This window comes from Nothobranchius furzeri, chromosome 17, assembly GCF_043380555.1.
Source record: "Nothobranchius furzeri strain GRZ-AD chromosome 17, NfurGRZ-RIMD1, whole genome shotgun sequence".
Classification (NCBI taxonomy): domain Eukaryota; kingdom Metazoa; phylum Chordata; class Actinopteri; order Cyprinodontiformes; family Nothobranchiidae; genus Nothobranchius; species Nothobranchius furzeri.
The window spans coordinates 800715-820318 of NC_091757.1; the positions used below are offsets into that span (position 1 = coordinate 800715).

Here is a 19604-nt window from a genome sequence, read left to right on the forward strand (position 1 = left end):
GACGTTCACATCCTGACTGGATGACTGCAGCAGAACTCCCCCACACCTCAGCCATCCAGCCACCCCTCAGACTTCAGCCCATCTATCCATCTCTTTGTATTCCTTAAACTGAGATTCGGGAGTTCTCTGCTTTGCCAAGCACGGGCCTAAGAGAATCGGCGCTCCGTTGATTTTTGGAGACTCCTGCCGTGCGTCTTTGGATGTGTCCTGAGGGCTGACAGGAAGACAGACACTGGCTCTGCGTGACTGTCTCTGCCTCTGTCTTTATTTTCCTGATGCTCTCGCTCTTCCTCGGCTTCCTCCTCACACTTTCTCCCTCTGTCTGATGCCACTGTCTGTCTGGAGATTAATTAAATGGCTACCAGCCAGCCACTGGCACACCAGCCATCATCAGACTCGCCTCACCATCAGCTACCTGCCACTGTGGAGCTGAGAGGCGTCTGCTTGTGTGTGTGTGTGTGTGTGTGTGTGCGTGCGTGCGTGCGTGCGCGTGCGTGTGTGTGTGTGCATGCGTGCGTGCGTGTGTGTGTGTGTGTGTGTGTGTGTGTAGATACACCATTAAAGTGGATCTGTTTTATCACTTTTTTGTGTGTCTGCTGTTTCCTCTCCACACAGCTGCATACTTTTTAAATTGTGTTCACTGGTGCATGTTTTTGTGTACGTTTTTCTGTCTGTGTGCATGCGCACGTGTGTTTGTGTACAAAATGACAGGGATCTGAGAGTTTACTGTTTGCTATTATTGCCGTCATTATGGGTAGCGGTGGCGCTGGTGTGCTCCAGCCAGCCCGATCATTACAATCTTCTTCTGTGGTTGTCAGTTTACCAAGTAGTCCTCTTTCTGAGTTTTGCTCCCGCTGTCACATTGCGGAAGGCTTCCTCCTTCAGCATTTTCTTAGCTTTGTTCTTTTAGGTTCTTTGCGTAAAGTGAGCGTGCCGACGTAAGTGTTTGTGTTGGGGTTGGAGCGGTGGGGTCAGCAAAGCTGGCAGCTCAGCCCGGCTCCACTCGGCTTTTCAGGCCTTAATTGAGACATACTGTCAGAGTGACAAACACATTTGCATAAGTGTGTTTTTCAAGATGTGAACTCTTTTTTCCTCTAGCCGCTCACCACTCTGTTAATCAGCTCTCCATCACTCACAAGCAGAAGTGTGTGCACGCACACGCACACACACACACACACACAGAGCTGTCGAGGAGGAGTTTTAGTCCTCATCCAGTAACAAGAAGAAGAAAAGGTTGATGGCGAGGACGGGGCTGAGGACAGTTAGCTGGTATAATAAATTCAGACAGATGAAGAGTTCCATGCCACAGTAGAAACCTTCTGAGAGAAAGTGATCATGTTAGGAAAACATTCCCAGTCTATCTAGAAAAATCAACAATCAACACTTGAAATCACAACATGCTGTGGTCAACAGAACAGGATGTCCTGTATGACTTGTGTTCCACTGGGTTCTGACTCTGACAGAGTGCATCGTTTTTATTAACAAAAGACTGAACCAAGGACAACCGCAGCCTGAACACCTCGGAGGAGCAGCTCTAGATTAGTGAGTTAGAAGTGAAAAAAGACAATTTGCAGGAAACTTTCAGGCTGAGGAGAACAAGCTATCATCAGAAACAAAATACCACTGGAACATAAAACCCCTGAAAAACAACACAACTAAACACACACACTCGCACACACACACACGCATGCACGCACGCACATGCACACACACACACACGCACGCACATGCACACACACACACACACGCACACACACACACACAATCACACATACACACACACACGCACATACACACACACACGCACACATGCACACACACACACACGCACACACACACACGCACACACATACACACACACACGCACACACGCACACACACACACACGCACGCACGCACACACACACACACACACATGCACACACACACACACACACACACACACACACACGCATGCGCACACACATGTGCACACACACGCACACATACACACACACACACATGCACACACAGTTCAAATCATGGTTTGCTTCCATCGTTTAGATTATGGTTAGTTGAAAACAAGATACCTGCGCTAACACTATATCATTTTCGATGTTCAGTTTATGGTCAATGCAGGTGCATGAGTGTGCACACAACCACACACACAGTGTTGTTTATCACTGTTCATGTTATGGTTAAATTGTTTGGTTAATTAGTCTGGTTAAATAAAAGTTGGTTTATGGAAAAAATAATTGACTTGTTGTCTTTATCCTACCATTTATCTATGCTGGTCCGTTTTGACCTGAAACACCAAAGATATCACTATTGTTAATCATTTTAAATAATAAAAAATACAAAAAAATTTTTTGGTAGGTGTACTCTAATATTAGTTTATAACACATTAATAGTTTGTTATTGCTCATTCTATAAGAAAATAAATATTTAGTGAATTTAAACAGCTTTTGCAATCAAAAACGAGCAGCATATTTTAAAATACTGTCTGTGGAGCCAACTAAAAAACTATTCACACACTGGTTCCATTTATATGAATGCATACTAAGCCAGCAATTAGCTGAAAAAAACATTGGAAGAAAACTGGCTATTTTAAGCCTTTTCAAGCATTTTTAAATCATGGGTCCATATGGACCCGCTAAAGCTTGGTTTATGCTTGACGCATTCACTTTCCGCGCGGTGATGCGGCTCGCGGATGGAACGCGCTTCACAACTCGCAGCGTTTATGGTTCATGCGGCTCGTCTCTGCGGCGAGCCAATATTCTCCCAAACTGAACGGGGCAGCATGGAGCTCTACGGCATGCATCCAACACTACACCCTAGTAGAAGTAGAAATTACTGTTTACAACACGGCATTCCAGCATTTTTAACAGCGTCCTCGACTTTTCCGACAGTGCGAGCTATTTCTCTCCAAGAATTATTAACAACATGTTGATCACGGTGATCTCTGAGAGCTGAATCATACAAATGTTTGTATTTACCAACCTCTGCCATACTAGTTCTTGCCGGTCCGCCATGTTTTTCCGCGTCCGACCGTCCGCGTGGTTAGAAATTTTCCGAGGTGCGCGTTGCGGAAATTTTGAGAACACACTCATCGACCAAAGGCTAAATGGAAGAAATGAGTCTTTAGGCTACATTTGAATTGCACCAGTGAATGAGACTGGCACACAGACAGCGGGAGTTCTTTCCACAGTTTTGTTGCAGCCAAGCCCCCACAATGCAGCTCTAAAAGTGAGGCCAACCCGGAAGTACCAAAAATTGCAGTTCCACCCTCATCATGTTTACAGCTTGGTACCAAAACATGTTTTTTGTTTAAATGATCTAGTTTACACTCAGGACAACTCTGAGGGGGGTGAATTTTTTTCTCACTCTTCTGTTTAAGTGTATTAAAAGCCTAAAATTCTGTATAATTAATGAGCATCAGACCCACGTGACCACAGAGCTAGCTCCGTGGAAAGGCCTCAGTAGAGCCTCGGCCTGGCCTGGAAACTGTTCCGGCATTTTGAGTCTCTGTGTTTGTGTATTCTTGTTTGGATATTTTTGTGCAATTGCTGGACAAAATGACTTGCTGTGGCATTAATTGCACTAATAGAGCGTCCAAGGAGTCTTCACTTCATTGTTTTCGGTAAGTAAAATTATATTTATGTATTTTAGGTCACTGCCGAGCTGAGCTTAGATTTTAACATGTACTGTTTAACCATGAAATTTAAATGTAATAGGGTAAAACTGAAAATATATGTAACTCTCATATAAGCTCTTTTATTATTCATTGTTATATGATACTTTTTTTCATTATGGAATCATGTTATAATATCAAAGGCCTCTCTGTGCTTCTCTCCTGCATGAGCTCTAAACAGCTGCAGGAACTCCAAAAGGGAGTGAAAGTGTTCCTTCCTTCAGTTCCTCAATACAAGAACAACTGTCTTTGTTAGCAAAGGATGTTGCAGGATGTGTCCTGGTCATCTCAAGGTTGCATGTCCTTGGGATGAATTGGTCTTTCATTAACAAGGCTATTAGCTGACGTGCGTCTACAGGGGCAGATGGCAGAATTACGTGTGTGTACGGCAAACTGCGTATGTTACATTCCTGTGCTTTTCAATAAAAATCAGCCGTTTCAGCAGAACGGCGAGAGTCTGTCCGAAGCAACTGACAGGAGCAGATCGCGGGACCTGCTGTATGTTGCAAAGGCTCTCCCCCTCATGAGCGGTGAAAACAGTGGCTGGACTTCTGATCATTTGTCTCCTCATTCTGCCAACTCAAAAGGTGTTTAACTCCATCTTCTCCGTACCCGTGCTTGGTCTAACAGAAGAAAGACCAACAAATTTGGCGTCACGAACAGGATTTTTTCTTTTTGAAGAAAAAGGAGTTTTTGGAGGACAATTTGACCAACCGACCCAGTGAACGATCTTGGCACAGAACACCGCGGTGGAAAACAAGGTGAGCAGAACCTTATTTCTAAAAACTGCTCATTGGATTTATCCAAAGCCTTTGTGTCCAGAATCATAGTAGCTGTGGTCCTAAAATAATAGTTGGAGAAGAAAGTGTAGACAAGCGCAGAAAAAATAAGAGATTTTTTTTGTAATGGTTTAATGGTGAAATAAGATAAGGATTTTACAATGGTTTAATGATAAATGAGATAAGGAAATAGTACAGAAGAAGGGTTGGAGGCCCAGGGTTATTAGAGAAGCCCTAAATTCCATTTTCCAGGTCGTGGCTGACCACACTATTTGCTGACGAGCGAATAGAAAATATAACGAGGTTATATTAAGCTAGGGTAGGGCCTTAGGGGTGGGAACCCTAAAATACTGCAGGTCAAGGACCTGGTTTAGGTTAAGGCCCTGGGAGGCTAAAGAGAGCTCCCTAAAGTTTAAAGTACAGGTCGAGGACCTGGTATGGGTTAAGGGCCTGGGAGGCTAAAGAGAGCTCCCTAAATTCGAAAGGTCGAGGACCTTTGCATGAGATGAGAAAAATGTTCTAAGGTAACTGTTTTTGCATAAAATGAGCAATGTTTAAAATATGACAAGAGCCCAGTTGAAGCCACGAGAAATAAGGTTTTATTGAGAAAGTCAGCAGAAAAGGCGACGAAGGAAAAAGGGGTAGATGTTAACAGTAGAGGTAACTGGAGCAAGATTTGGGAAGTGAAGGCTGCAGAATCGAGAGAAAAAGGCACAGCTGTAGACAAGCTTCACTGTGTGTGTAAGCTGAGTTCAGCCTGTGTGTGTGAGGCGCAGCAAGAGGCTGCTTACGGCTCTGGATTGAAAGTGCAGCACTAGGAGAGTGCAGAATGCAGAGCAGAGTTTTGGGAGCTCCGTGTGTGTGTGTGTGTGTGTGTGTGTACAGCGCTGGATGGTGTGTGTGAAGGCCTGATGCGGTACCAGAAAATAAATAAATAAGATAAATAAGAGCTTTAAAAAGTTGCAACTCGTATATGTAAATTACACTGCAGTGCTAAAATTAATGTTTGGAGCTACGCAAAATTCAAATTCTGCAACCCTGTTCTGATCAGTCTTTGAACAGAACACCATAAGTTAATAAATAAAAGGTTTTTAAAGTAACATATGTGTATGTATGTGTGTATGTATGTATATGTGTATACATATATATACATATGTAGTGTACAAGCGTGATAATCATTTGTGTGCGGAGCAGCATGTGAGGGACCCCGATCTGGGGGTTAAGTGGCCTGGAGATAAAAAAAAAAAAAAACAATAAGAATGGCAAGTAAGGTTGTATATGACAGCTTTATTTCAGAAATATATGGATATACATATACATAAAGTCAGATAGCTGCTAAACAGTAAAATCAAAACAGATCTGCAGAAAATAAATATATAAACTATTCCTCAGAGCGCTCTCAAAAAATTGCAATTGGATTTGCTCTAATGTTACATAAGGCCTGCTTGAAAGCATAGTAAGCATTAAATTCTGAAAATAACCAGTGCAGTGTTAAATAAATTCTGTGCTTAAAATATTATATATATATAGAGAGAGAGAGAATAAATAAGTGACGGACTGACTTACTTTAAAAAAAAAAAAAAAAAAAAGGACTGTGACAAACAAAGAATGTCTCTGTGCCTTGTGAATGAGTGAATGCGTGTCTTCTTGCATGAGAAGTAAATGCTGCTTTCGCTGGACCTTCTCCTGAATGACTCAGTTTTTAATAGAGGGAGCAGCTGCTTGAGAAACGGTGCGGTCCATGTTTTTGCTAGACGGTTATTTAGTTCAAGAGACTGTGGAAACAATAGAAAAAGAATTTATCGTTAGTGTGATGACAAGTAAATCCTTTAAAATACAAAAGTTGCATGGTTGTGGTTATAAAGGAAGTATTTTGTCTGATTATGGGCCGTGGAGTCAGCTGGACTCCCTCGCTCTCTCTGTTTTTCTGTGTAACATGCAGTTTTAAGCAATTTGTGACTTTAGAAAGGATATTTTTCGGTGTTTTGGACGTACCTTAAGGCTCCTGGTTAGGGTATTCAGGAGATCCTTCCTCTCGGACAGATCTAGTGAGAATGACTGGAGTTTCAGCCTGGGGACCTGACTCCACCCACTTTTACACACAAGAATCCCATAGTCTAAAAATAGCACAGGGTGCTGCGAAAAGCAGCTCTGAACTTCTCAGGATCATCTTTATGAAAACCATAAAATTAACAAATAATCAGTCAAGAAACAAACTATTTGTTAAATCTTGCTATAAAACAAAATCCAATAATTGTCTTGCCTCAACTTTAAGGACCATTAACGTTAATGGCTGGATTTTGGGACGCTGAATAATGAAAAAACAGATAAACTAAGTATTATTTCCTGTAACCTGGCTAGAAACTGTACCAGGCTGTTTTGAGTTAAAAACTGGTAGTTATTTTCCTAAAATAAAAATAGATAAATAAAAAATGAAAGGAGGGATCTTGCATTTGGGGTAGATTGTGCTTAATGTTTAAAACCTGTGTAGAACTGATTTGATGATTCAGAACAAATTGTGCATAGGAAGTAGTTCAGATTTATTTTTGAGTCAATAAAGTCGACTAATTATTAGAAACCATCGTTGATTTTGATTTGTAAAAAGAGAAAGTTCTGTCATTTCAATCCAATCAACATATTTAAGGAAAACGTTTGCTGTGCATTGTGGCGGGCATGAACTTTACTGGGTGGGCCTGTCACAACCAGCTGCAAAGAATGTTTGGGTCTGACTTCTATACAAAGAGAACCTGGAAGCCCTCACCAAAAGCTGTGACTTACAGGTGATGGCCAGTAAATTAGAATATCATCAAAAGGTTGAAAATATTTCAGTAATTCCATTCAAAACGTGAAACTTGTACATTATATTCATGCAATGCACACAGACCAATGTATTTCCGATGTTTATTACGTTTAATTTTGATATTTATAGGTGACAACCAATGAAAACATCAAATCTGGTATCTCAGAAAATTAGAATATTCTAAAGGCCAATGAAAAAATGTTTGTTTCTCTAATGTTGGCCAACTGAAAAGAATGAACATGAAAAGAATGTGCATGTATAGCACTCAATACTTAGTCGGGGCTCCTTTTGCCTCAATAACTGCAGTAATGCGGCGTGGCATGGACTCGATCAGTCTGTGGCACTGCTCAGGTGTTATGAGAGCCCAGGTTGCTCTGATAGTCGTCTTCAGCTCCTCTGCATTGTTGGGTCTAGCGTATTGCATCCTCCGCTTCACAATACCCCATAGATTTTCTATGGGGTTAAGGTCAGGCGAGTTTGCTGGCCAATCAAGGACAGGGATACCATGGTCCTTGAACCAGGTGCTGGTGGTTTTGGCACTGTGTGCAGGTGCCAAGTCCTGTTGAAAGGTGAAGTCTGCATCCCCATAAAGTTGGTCAGCAGCAGGAAGCATGAAGTGCTCTAAAACTTCCTGGTAGACGGCTGCATTGACCCTGGACCTCAGGAAACAGAGTGGGCCAACACCGGCAGATGACATGGCACCCCACACCATCACTGACGGTGGAAACTTTACACTGGACCTCATGCAACGTGGATTCTGTGCTTCTCCGCTCTTCCTCCAGACTCTGGGTCCTTGATTTCCAAAGGAAATGCAGAACTTGCTTTCATCAGAAAACATAACTTTGGACCACTCAGCATCAGTCCAGTCCTTTTTGTCCTTGGCCCAGGCGAGACGCTTCTTGCGCTGTTTCATGTTCAAGAGTGGCTTGACACACGGAATGCGACACCTGAATCCCATGTCTTTCATGAGTCTCCTCGTGGTGGTTCTTGAAGCGCTGACTCCAGCTGCAGACCACTCTTTGTGGATCTCCCCCACATTTTTGAATGGGTTTGTCGTCACAATTCTCTGCAGGGTGCGGTTATCCCTAGAGCTTGTACACTTTTTTCTACCACATTTTTTCCGTCCCTTCGCCTGTCTGTTAATGTGCTTGGACACAGAGCTCTGCGAACAGCCAGCTTCTTTAGCAATCACCTTTTGTGTCTTGCCCTCCTTGTGCAAGGTGTCAATGATTGTCTTTTGGACAGCTGTTAAGTCAGAAGTCTTCCCCATGATTGTGGTGCCTTCAAAACAAGACTGAGGGACCTTTTAAAGGCCTTTGCAGGTGTTTTGAGTAAATCAGCTGATTAGAGTGGCAGCAGGTGTCTTCTATATTCAGCCTTTTCAGAATATTCTAATTTTTTGAGATACCAAATTTGGAGTTTTCATTAGTTGTCACTTATGAATATCAAATTTAAATGTAATGAACATTGGAAATACATTGGTCTGTGTGCATTGCATGAATATAATGTACAAGTTTCACGTTTTGAATGGAATTACTGAAATATTTTCAACCTTTTGATGATATTCTAATTTACTGGCCAGCACCTGTATAACATCAAGACGGGGAGCACTACAAGATGGACAAAGAGGCAGAAACTTATTTGCCCTGCTGCTGATGAAACAAAGTACAAAAGTGGGAGCATGTGTGCTAACATGTGAACTTTAATCAATGATGGTGGTCATCCTGGACTTACAAAGAGAGGCTCAAAAGAGACTGTTTCCTATGGTTACACCCAGTAAAAGAGTGCTTGCTGCAGTCAGGTAATGAACAAGGCTTTTTGGCAACAACCAGTTGAATTGATGAAATGTCAGAACTGTGGAAAATTTACTAAACTACTGTAGAACCTAGTTAACTGAGAAAGTTAGCCTAAAAAAAAAAAGATAATAATAATATCAATAAATAAATAAATAATAGGATTAGTAACCTGGATTTCAGCCCAACTCACCATTGGACGTCAATATAATCTTTATTGTCTTAGGATTCTCAGCTGCAGCGGACATGCAGTAAAGCCTTATTTTCTTTTCAAAACGGAATACATCAGCGTCATCACTTATTTTCATTGGTTAAGGAAACGGTGTCTATTTATAAGTCTAGGAGAACACTTTAGGCTTCAACAGTTTTCTCCTTCGAGCAAACATGCGCAAATTTCCAGACAGTTTATAGTAACGTTCCATCCCATTCCATTCATTGCATAAAAATAAACATTAAATGAATAATTTGGCATTCAGCTGACTAAATGATTCATGGAACATCTCATCCGAGACAACAGTGTTGTTTCAGCTCCGTTGAGTTTCCCAACAGATCTAGCCAAACCTATATTTTTCTATCAGCTGTAAGTTCTAACGCAGAAAATAATGTTACAAAAATATTGAATAATGGTACCCCTCATTCGATAAAAATTATGTTCACATTTTTATCTTGTGAAATCTTTAACATAATATTTTTAATTGGCCTTTTTGACGACAATTGGCTAAAAAGTCTTTAAGATTATCATCACAGGATGGCATGATAAATAAGTAAATAACATAAATAAATAAATAGATAAAAATAAGAGAGAAAAAGCAAAATTAATTAAATGAAACGTAATAGTAATAAAACGTTAAATTGATCTAAAATCTGTCATTCAGTGCCACTGGAAAAAGGAAGAGGATAGGGGAGTATTTCTTAGCACAAATCACGTTATTGATTTAGCAATGCAGCTTAATTTCAGACGCTTTAAGGATGATACTAACTTGTGTTATAGATGGAGGAGTAGCACAGAAACACACTTCTAGATGAGGAGATAAGGAAAAAAACTGCTGATTACCAATACTATGCACAAACAAACCTGTAACTGCAGTTTCGTTATTTATGAATTAACCTTAAGTAGTGAATTAATTCTTAGGATTTCTTGTGCGAGTAGTGTTCTTAAAAAAGAAAGAAAGAAAGAAAGAAGGTAAGAAAGACAGGTAGTTTAGGTAAGGGACAACCTGAAACTATTTGGTTGAATTGATAGTAAAAGTGGTTGTCCTAATTTCTAATTGGAGAGATCACACCGCAACATGAGTTTAGAACGGCAGTTATGGGAAGTTTTGTTGGATTAATTTGATCACACGCTTTAGGTCTTATTTTTTTCTTTCCACTGATTTAGCGTTAGGTTAAGTGTTTTCACACTTTCGCTTCAGTCTGACATTTGCTTGGTGTGTGAGGGCACAGAGACGTGTATGGACCGTGTGTTTGACTGTGTTTGTTTTGTTTGTTTGTTTATTTATCTATATGGGCATGGCCGAGCCTTGAGAAACATCAACAAAGCCATTGGACTATTCTGAGTAAATTGACCAATTCAAATTCAGGATCCTGAAACAATTTGGCTATAACCTCTAATTGATGGACATCTTAAGAATTCATTGTACAAGGCTTCCTCTCCAGTGTTGCCGGAACTGTTATAAAACCCATGCATGGTTGTATATTTTAGTTTGATCATTTATACTCATTGAATTATTGTTGTTTGCTTTATGTTTTAATTTCTTTGTAATTTTTTCTCTGTGACACAGGTGGAGATGCTGGTGGCAAAGTGGATCCCACTCATTTCTTTCTCCCACACACATTCTTACTCTCTCCCTCTCTCTCTGTGTATGTGCATGTGTATGTGTTTGTGTGTCTGTGTGTGTCCATGTCGTGATGTCACTGTACCTTTAATTGCGCTTGCTGTTCGTAACTGTATGTGTCTGACGTTGAAGGTATCAGAGGCTAGGGTCAGTAAGAGCTAGGACATTTTTGTGCATAACCTTTAATCCCTAGGCGATCGGTTCGGGGAACTTCTGGTCTGGCCGGAGTGTGAATCTTCCTACCAACTATCTGCCAAGATCAATTGGACTGCACAAGCCGAGAAAGCCTTCATTGGACCAAAACCACACATGAAGATACTTCGCCTTCGGTGCCAGGCGTCGTCTGGGTCCTGCTGAAGGTCACCAAAAGAAAGTGGACGGAACCAAGGTGGACCGGGCCATACAGGATCACGGAGAGGACGTCACACGCTGTCCGGCTGGACGGGAGGAGCCTAACCTGGAAGAGAAGCAGCCGACATCTGCCTGACAAGAAAAAGGATCCAAAAACCAGGAAGAGAAGTAGCTGACTACAATAGCGTGCCAAGCTACCAATTCTGCGGGACGAGGTAGCATGCCAAGCTGCCACCACATCCAGCAGGACGAGAATCTTGATATCATCACCCCCTGCAGCTGCCTGGAGCCAGTGGAGGGACCTCAACAGGGGGAAGAAGTAACCACCATACGAACATTCTACAAGGGTTATATTTTACACCCTCATTTATTTTACAAGGATTGATCACCATTGCCATCTCTCCTCCACCTGCTGACCCAATTATCCAGATGCCCTTGTTACTAGCCAATCCTAACATCTATTTGGGAAGGGAACCCTCTGATGATAGTGATGACTCTCATGATGAAGAAGATGATGTTAGAGTGTGAGAATGTTCAGTGATTTATGTAACAATCCCTTCACCTGTTCATTTCTATGAGTTTTTTGATTGTGTTGTTTTTATTTTTTTGATCATTGATGTCCTAGGCATGCCCACTCTGTGCCAAAAGGTGTTTGTCCCAAAATGGGAGGACATGGGGGAATTTTCCCTATTAACGTACGACAATTAGGGTTTTTCGCCCTCATACGGTGAGCATGCGATCCATTCATGTTGTAACATGTTCAGTTAAAAATATGATCATGTTTTTTGTATTACTTTACTGCTGGAAATATGAGAAGCTGTAATCTGATTGATTGTTTGTATTTGTATTTTAAAACTTTGCTTATTGGATTCTTTTTGATGGAATTTGGTGTTTTTGTTTTGATTTCTTATATCTTTATTGAACTCTTAAAAGAGTTCAAAAGGGGGATTGAAAATATATGTAACTCTCATATAAGCTCTTTTATTATTCATTGTTATATGATACTTTTTTTCATTATGGAATCATGTTATAATATCAAAGGCCTCTCTGTGCTTCTCTCCTGCATGAGCTCTAAACAGCTGCAGGAACTCCAAAAGGGAGTGAAAGTGTTCCTTCCTTCAGTTCCTCAATACAAGAACAACTGTCTTTGTTAGCAAAGGATGTTGCAGGATGTGTCCTGGTCATCTCAAGGTTGCATGTCCTTGGGATGAATTGGTCTTTCATTAACAAGGCTATTAGCTGACGTGCGTCTACAGGTGCAGATGGCAGAATTACGTGTGTGTATGGCAAACTGCGTATGTTACATTCCTGTGCTTTTCAATAAAAATCAGCCATTTCAGCAGACTGACAGGAGCAGATCGCGGGACCTGCTGTATGTTGCAAAGGCTCTCCCCCTCATGAGCGGTGAAAACAGTGGCTGGACTTCTGATCATTTGTCTCCTCATTCTGCCAACTCAAAAGGTGTTTAACTCCATCTTCTCCGTACCCGTGCTTGGTCTAACAGAAGAAAGACCAACAAATTCCAGTGTGTTTAACATAATGCTGCACTTTAGAAAATGGGTTGAAATATAACATGTTGGTGGAGCTGGGCTCCCACTATCGGCTTGTGGAGCTCTCGGGAGACCGATGTTTTCCACCCGTTTCTCCCCTCCCCGCAGCTCGGCGCATCTCTGATCGCGGCGCTTGTCTGCTGTGCAGCTGCTGGCTTGTGGAGGTCTCGGTGACCTCTGTGTTCCACCCGGTTTTACCCAGCGGTCAGCCCGGCGTATCTCTGACTCAGAAGCTCTGGTGCTGTGCACAGTTAACTCCGGCTGTAGCTAGGTTGCTACCTCCATTAGCTTAGCTCCCACCTCCACGTTAGCTTTGGGTTAGCTTCAGATTAGCTTGTAGCTAGTTCGACCGGGTGTCATCAGTTGATCCCAGCCTTACAGCCCCACCCTCAGCTCCACCTCTCTTCCCTTTTGTGGAATTGTCTGGGCTTGACGGAACCTGTGGCACTTTCAAAATGGCGGTGGTGGCCACCTCCCATTTAGCCTCAAAAACGTGGTACTGGAGACTATGGAAATGAATTGTCCACTATAAATGTCGATGGTTGCAGTGTAAGCAAACGCACGCTGTCCCCGAGCTTTATAGCTCATTTTAGGAACAGAGGAGTTGTTGATCAGCAGATTTTAGTGACCTGGAGGGGATATATGGTGGGAGCAGCTCTGTCAGGTAGAGGGGAGCAACACCAAGCAGAGCTTTAAAAGCAAACATTAAAGTTTTAAACTGCACCCGATAGTGCACAGGGAGCCAGTGTAGGTCAGATAGAACAGGTGTGATATGACAGCATCTGCTTGACTTTGTTAGAAACTTAGTGTAGTTTATAATGTTTGGCTTGTAAATCTAAAACTGTGACCAGAAAATATAAAACCATTCTCTAAAGATCATTGTCGTGCTCCCTTTTAAACGCTAGCAACAATGTTTGTTTAAAACGCAAGTCTTCTTTATAAACGTTTCTGCTAGTTACATAGTACTGCACATGTGTGTTGACAGTTAGCATAGACTTATTTTTCCAATGATCCTTAAGAATTTGTCACTGATCACACAACATTAAACCTCATGGACCATTGCAACATTTCAGAATATGTTTTAGATGTTTTTTTTTGTTTGTTTACGACAATCCCCAGGAAGTTAAGGATGATCAGTGGCAGTTAATCCATAGGGGATGCTAGGGTGCCACCCCACCAGCTTTCCAGGAGGAAGTATGTGGTTAGTGCATCTAGCATCTAACAGACGGCGTAAATGCACCCCACAACAAAAAAATTATAATTCACCAGCCGCCACTGATGGAGATCCGAGGTCAAAATTCTAAAGCCGGTCCGAAGTCTCTAAGCCAAATGGACAAAATCCTAAATCCAAATCTTTAATCCAAGTGAGAATAAACCGAAGTCTAGTGAGCGAACCGAGTTATAGCAAAAGCGAACCGAGGAGAAGAGAATAGAATAAACTGTTTCCAGTCTACTCTATCCTTGGACATTCTCAATTAACTGGTGGCTGGGAGCAGCCTTTCACAGCTGCCAAGTGATTACTGCTGATTATAGACAGCTGGGCACTGGGAGACAGGAAAGGTAAAAGGCCCCTGAGGCCATCTTCTGGCCGACAAGGGGCACGGCACGTGACACCCCCCCCCCCCCACACACACACACACACACATACACACACACTTAAGAAAATAAATGGGGGTCTCATAAAGGGCCAACATTTATCCAAAAAAAAAAAAAAAAAACGAGGTCTCCCGCTATCTAACACACGCAAAAGGAACTAACCAACTACCCCTGGATCACAGAAGGTGGGCAGATTAAACACAAATAATCACGCGGCGCTGATCCCCAGCACTGCGGAGTGTTCCCGGGATGTCAGCTTGCGCTAACAACACTAGCCATTCAGGAGGATCCGACATCTGAAAACAAAACCTACAAGGGAGCCTCATGATTAAAACTATGTGACAACGCGTCAGCAATTATGTTTTCTGCTCCACTCTTGTGCCGAATCTCCGGGTTGAACTCCTGGAGCAGGAGGGCCCACCGCATCAGCCGCTGGTTGCTGTTATTCATCCAAGAGAGGAACACGAGGGGGTTGTGATCTGTAAAGAAGAGAGTGGCAGTTTTTGTCATGAGGTGGTGAAGTGATCTAACCCACGACATACAGAATCAGATCGGAGACGGTTTTAAAAGGTTTAAATAAGGATTTATTGAAGGGAAACCAAGGGAGCAGCGTAACGAAGCTGAGTTCTTGCGCAGGGAGGCTGGTGCGGGAAAACTGTGGACAGATCGGAGTTAGATCCAATTTGCGGAAGGATCAGGAAATCAGACTTGTGCAGAGGACTTAAGGTCTGGAGAGGTGGGAACTGGTTTGAGGGAGGAGTGGTCCGGTCTGGGTAGCAGGGACTGAGATCCAGGAGTGAGACGTGGAGGGAGCTGAGCTTGGGGAGGTCCAGGAGGGTTAGGTGGGCAGCTGGAGGTGGTTCTGGCCAGGGGAGAGGCTGAGAGACGAGCGGGGTTGGAGCTTCAGATGATGCGGGCTCCAGAGTTCTGCCAGTCGAAGATGAGTGTGGAGGTTTTGTCTGGAGACAAAGCAGGAGGTCAAAAGGTAAAAATCCAATATCTAAAAACACATCTAGTTCTCAAAAAGTTAAGAGCTCGAATAAGTCACACGAGTGGCTGTTAGAAGGTACCCAGGTAGAGTAATCATCCAGCGAAGTGTAGGAGTCTCCCAGCTGCTTAAATACCCCTGGCCAGCTGATGAGCAGATCTGCTGCAGCTTGGTCACCTCCAGACAAGCCCACCTGCAGAGGGAAACTCAAAAGACAGGGAGTGACAGCAGGGAAATACCTCAGACCGTGACAGTACCCCCCCCCCTCAAGGGACGCCACCCGGCGGCCGAGCAGAGGAGGAGGAGGAGGAGGAGCGGGCCAACTCGAAATCCCGGATGAGAGAGGGGTCATCGATCCATGACCGCGGGACCCACTGTCGATGTTCCGGGCCATAACCCTCCCACTTGACCAGGTACTGGAAACCCCGGCCACGAGGTCGCACATCCAGAAGGCGCTGGACACGGTAACCGAGGCCCCCGTCAGCGAGACGCACAGGAGGCGGAGGGTCGACAGGAGGGCACAGGGAACTGGAGATGACAGGCTTAAGAAGGGAGACATGAAAAACGGGGTGTATCTTCATGTGGGACGGCAGATCCAAGCGGACGGAGGACGGGTTGATGACAGCTGAAATCGTGTAGGGACCGATGAATGTGGGGGAAAGTTTTTTGCAGTGGTCCTTCAATCTGATGTCCCTGGTGGAGAGCCAGACGAGCTGTCCAGGCGCATAGTCTGGGGCAGGACGCCGGTGCCGGTCGGCCAGACGCCGGTTGCGTTCTGCAGTCCTCTGTAGGGCCTGTTGCGTGGCCGCCCAAACCCGCCGGGCCCCCTTCAGGAACTGAGGAACGGAGGAAACTGTGGAGGGAAATTCAGAAGGGAACAAACCGGGTTGAATACCTGTCGAGGCCTCGAAGGGGGATAGTCCGGTGGCGGAGGAGACATGGGCGTTATGGGCGTATTCGATCCATGGAAGGTGGGTACTCCAACTGGAAGGGCTAGAGGAACACAGACAACGGAGCATGGCTTCTACCTCCTGGTTTAGTCTCTCGCATTGGCCATTTGACTGCGGATGAAACCCAGACGTTAGCGCCACCTTAGCTCCTAAGCAGGTGGCAAAGTCCCTCCACACCCTTGAGACAAACTGCGGGCCGCGATCTGAGAGTATCTCCGCAGGGATGCCATGGAGCCTAAAAACATGCTTAACAAGCAGAGTGGCGGTGTCAGCAGCAGAGGGTAGAGCCTTTAGCGGCACTAGGTGGCAAGCCTTGGAAAAACGATCGATAATGGTCAAAATAACAGTAAAGCCTCGAGAAGGGGGAAGACCGGTGACAAAGTCTAGTGCAATGTGGGACCAGGGCCTGGAGGGAATGGGTAGCGGATTTAATAGTCCAAAAGGGGGTTGGTTACTTCCCTTATTGCGGGCACAGGTTTGGCAGGCGGAAACGTACTCCTTGACATCCTTAAACATAGTGGGCCACCAGAAAGTCCTCCGGATTAAGGCTACGGTACGACTGACACCAGGGTGGGCAGAGAATTTGGCGGTGTGGCCCCAGGTAATCACCTTATGCCTGACGGAAGGAGGAACAAACAGGGTGCGGTTGGGTACCTGATTGGGACAGGGGTAGTTCCTTTGAGCCTCGAGCACCTGATCCCGTATCTCCCAGGTAACGGCTCCCAGGACACAATCGGGGAGTATGATGGTAGTAGGCTCGGGATCTGAATTCACCGAGAACTGTCGTGAGAGGGCATCGGGCTTGACGTTCTTGTTGCCAGGTCTATAAGAAATGATGAAGTGAAAACGAGAGAAGAACAAGGCCCACCTGGACTGACGTGGGTTGAGTCTCTTAGCTTCCTTGAGGTAGGAGAGATTTTTGTGATCCGTCCATATCACAATGGGGTGCTCAGCTCCCCCCAGCCAGTGCCTCCATTCCTCCAAGGCGAGTTTTATGGCCAGGAGCTCACAATCTCCCACATCGTAGTTCCTCTCTGCGGGTGAGAGGCGCCGCGAGAAGAAGGCGCAGGGATGGAGGCGGTGATCTGTGGGGGAGGTTTGAGATAGAACAGCCCCGACTCCCGTATCCGAGGCGTCAACCTCGAGTGTGAATTGCTTTGCAGGGTCTGGACGGGTGAGAATAGGTGCCTGAATGAATCTCTCCTTTAACTCACAAAAACTTCTGGAGGCTTCAGCGTTCCAAAAGAAAGGCCTCTTTACCGAGGTCAGTTGTGTCAAAGGGGCGGCTATCTGGCTGTACCCCTTAATAAACCGACGATAAAAATTAGCAAAACCCAAAAATCTCTGCAGCTGTTTGCATGTGGAAGGAGTGGGCCAGTCCTTTACTGCCTGTACATTTTCGGGGTCGGGTCCCAGCAGTGCAGGGGTTCTGCTGTCCTCCAGGTTTTGTGTAGTTTTAACCCCTGTTTGTTTGGATTTGTTTGTGTTTTGAACTTTGGTGGTTTTAGCTCTTGGTGATAAGTTTAAATACTGTCACGGTCTGAGGTATTTCCCTGCTGTCACTCCCTGTCTTTTGAGTTTCCCTCTGCAGGTGGGCGTGTCTGGAGGTGACCAAGCTGCAGCAGATCTGCTCATCAGCTGGCCAGGGGTATTTAAGCAGCTGGGAGACTCCTACACTTCGCTGGATGATTACTCTACCTGGGTACCTTCTAACAGCCACTCGTGTGACTTATTCGAGCTCTTAACTTTTTGAGAACTAGATGTGTTTTTAGATATTGGATTTTTACCTTTTGACCTCCTGCTTTGTCTCCAGACAAAACCTCCACACTCATCTTCGACTGGCAGAACTCTGGAGCCCGCATCATCTGAAGCTCCAACCCCGCTCGTCTCTCAGCCTCTCCCCTGGCCAGAACCACCTCCAGCTGCCCACCTAACCCTCCTGGACCTCCCCAAGCTCAGCTCCCTCCACGTCTCACTCCTGGATCTCAGTCCCTGCTACCCAGACCGGACCACTCCTCCCTCAAACCAGTTCCCACCTCTCCAGACCGTAAGTCCTCTGCACAAGTCTGATTTCCTGATCCTTCCGCAAATTGGATCTAACTCCGATCTGTCCACAGTTTTCCCGCACCAGCCTCCCTGCGCAAGAACTCAGCTTCGTTACGCTGCTCCCTTGGTTTCCCTTCAATAAATCCTTATTTAAACCTTTTAAAACCGTCTCCGATCTGATTCTGTATGTCGTGGGTTAGATCAACCTCCAGCTTGAAAGGTCGGGAGAGATCTGGAGCAACTAGAACAGGAGCACAACAAAGTAATTTTTTCAGAAACACAAATGCGTTTTGGCATTCCGGAGTCCAAGCGAAAGGGATATGAGTGCTCAACATAGGGGTTTAGCCACTACCGAGAAGTTGCGGCAAAAACACCTATAGAACCCAGCTATGCCGAGAAACCTTCGGAGCTCACAGCGGGTGTTTGGAGGTGGAAAAGAGACCATGGCTTGGATTTTGTCAGATAAAGCCCTTACTTTACCATGACCCACTTCCTTGCCTAGGTAACGGACCGTAGCTTTAACAAACTCATACTTAGCTAGGTTCAGAGTGAGATTAGCAAATTTCAGACGATCGAATACTTTCTGAAGAGTCTGGATGTGATGATCCCACGACGACGTATAAATGACTATGTCATCCAGGTAAGCACTACAATTTGGTACATCACCCAATACCTGATTTACGAGCCTCTAAAAGGAAGCCGGAGCGTTTCTCATGCCAAAGGACAGCACAGTGTTCTGCAGGAGATTATGCGGAGTTACAAACGCCGAGACCTTAGAGGCAAACAGGGTTAAAGGGACCTGCCAGTATCCTTTAAATAGATCCAGTCTAGAAACAAAAGTCGCTGCTCCCACACTATCGACACAGTCGTCAATCCTAGGTAACGGGAACAAGTCAGGAACAGTGGCGGCATTTAACTTACAGTAATCTGTGACAAATCTATAAGTGCCATCAGGTTTATTCTCCAACAAGCAGGGCAAACTCCATGAGCTGCTGCTTGGTTTTTCTAGGCCATTCATGAGTAAGTAATTTACCTCCTGCTTCATCAACTCACGCTTATGAGGACTGGCGCGGTAGGGGTGCATCCGTACAGGCGTAGGGTCAGAAAGGGAGATGTCGTGGATGATGAGATGAGTCTGGGAAGGAATATCTGAAAATAACTCAGGAAATGAGTGGATTAATTCTTGTACTTCTACCTGTTGTGCTGGACAGAGATGGTCTAAACAGTGCGAAAGATTCTTAAGAGT

General features: G+C 44.4%; 1 long non-coding RNA gene across 1 annotated transcript; it reads left to right on the forward strand.

Annotated features, from left to right (window-relative positions):
- The first annotated feature begins 17835 nt into the window (after nt 1-17835).
- LOC139063664 (uncharacterized) lies at nt 17836-18540 on the forward strand. Its single transcript, XR_011517034.1, has 3 exons — nt 17836-18014; nt 18126-18359; nt 18430-18540. It is a non-coding gene; the product is annotated as an uncharacterized lncRNA (long non-coding RNA).
- The last annotated feature ends 1064 nt before the right edge of the window (nt 18541-19604 follow it).